Consider the following 2,048-nt stretch of genomic DNA (forward strand, 5'->3'; position numbering starts at 1 on the left):
CGGGTGGGTTGTCCTGAGTGTCCTGTGAAGGCTTTCCTGGGGTGAGCTGAGGGCCTTGGCTGCGTTCTGTGCCGACCCTGGGGCTGTTGTCACTGTTGCCTCCCCAGGGCGAGCTCCTGGGGGAAGGAGTGATGCCGCAGGTGCCCAGCCGGCAGCCGTCCCTCCACCTGGTGGTCACTGTGGACTGGCCTGCCTACCTCCTGCAGGCCTGGACTCTCCACTCTGTCCCTGCGAAGACTGCCGCGAGCCACCTGCCTGGGTGCTGGCCGCTGCAGGCTGGTGTGGAGGAAGGCCCACGCGCGTCACCGGGTCTGTGGCCGCCTGTTCTGCTGCTTTCAGGAAGGGGGGTAATGGCGGGGCTCGGGGTAAAGTGGAGAGTGGCCTGTCACTGTGGCTCCTACTTGTCAGCACGGATTGAAACGCTCCTGGGTGACTTAAAGATCTAAGGACTCAGGCCCCTTGGGGACAGTGGGCCGGCCAGGCATGCCTGTGGGGGGACAGACCCGGTGGGCCGCGGCCCGCCTGTGTTCATGGGAGAGCGAGTGGGTAGCAGCGGCGGTTCGGGCTGCCTGGGGACGGAGGTGTGTAGCATTCCACATCCCTGACAGTCCTTTTAAGTCTGTGCGAACGTTTTCGTTTCAGCTTTGTCCTGTACAAGCGGGGCGGTTCTGTTTCCCTGACTAGAAACAGCCCTGGTGAAGGCAGAGGGTCAGCCGCACTGCTGGAGGGGGACGTCGGAGGATGCCTCAGACGTGTCAGCAAACCTCAGGAAGGTCCTGCACCTGCCGGCTGCCCACTGAGAGCCTCCTGGGGAGGGGTAGTGGCATTAGCTAGCTGGCGGGTCCTCGCAGCAGCCCTGGGCCCCGCGAGGCAGAGGGCGGTGTCTCTAGGAGGAGGCGGGCGGGTCTGATAGAGCCTGCCACCCTGGGGTTGGTGTCCAGGTCGGCCTCCGGTGGACACCTGGTCCCTGGAAGAGACAGGTGTGTGAGGCGGGAAGGCTCACGGCAGCAGAGAGGGGCTTAGTCTGCGACAGGCACAGGTGCTCGGTATGGTGGCGGTCAGTGTGCAGGCGGGATCCCCGCAGCGCCCGCCGGCTACGGGCCAGGCCGCCTCTCCGTTTAAAGTGGGATGGCGTGCTCTTGACTCAGGAAGTCAGTGCTGTGGGTGGTCCCTTCGGTTCAGCTGTCCTGAGACTGCATGGCTGCCTCCAGGGTGGAGGTGAGCTGGCTGTGGCGCCCCTGGAACCCGGAGCTCCACTCTCCCCCTCTACCCGTGTCCTCCCCCTCGCTGCTCTGCTTGGATTTGCAGGAGGTGCACCCACGGCTGCACTGTGCCGACTTGCCGGACCTGTGGTGACAGCAGCGCCTGGGAGGGGCCCAGGGCCATGCCCCATTTGTGCCTTCCTGGCACTCAGCCGAGCTCAGAGGCTCGGGAGACCTCGCCTGGTGTAGTTCCTCAGAGACTCGGGGTACACTTACTGACGCTGTCCTTCCGCTTGGGCGGGAGCCAGTTCAGGCTGCTCCCTGAGGCGCCTTCACACGCGTGACCAAGGCGTGGTTGCCCTCAGGGAGGGCTTCTGTGGGAGACAGGTGGGGACACGGCTGGGTCCGGGTCACCTGTACTTGGAACCAGACGGGGTCTTTGAGCGAGAGAGACCCAGCAGGTGTGTGTGCACGCGTGCACGTGTGTGTGTGCGGAGGCCGTTTCCTGGCCCCGGGATAGTGGTGGGTGGTTGGTTCTGCCATAGTGGGGTTTCAGTGTCCCCATCGCTACCATGCAGTCAGGTTCCGACCCACGCTCAGGCACACAGAGGAGTGGGGAGTTTTGGAGGGAATGACGCTGGTGAAATGGGCCCCTCTGTGGCCCGCCACGAGCCCCCCAGGCCGGGGTGTAGACTGCGTCCTAACTTGTACACGGTCTTTCTAGATCCCGAGTGCGGCCGTCCCTGTCCCGTAGTCATGTTCTGAACGCCGTGCGTCACGGCAGGCTGCCGCAGGGGCCCGTGTGCTCTGGGGCCGAGGTCGCGGCCGGGCGTGTAACACGGCAGC

The sequence above is a fragment of the Tupaia chinensis genome, unplaced genomic scaffold (assembly GCF_000334495.1).
Source record: "Tupaia chinensis unplaced genomic scaffold, TupChi_1.0 Scaffold147500_1, whole genome shotgun sequence".
Lineage (NCBI taxonomy): Eukaryota > Metazoa > Chordata > Mammalia > Scandentia > Tupaiidae > Tupaia > Tupaia belangeri.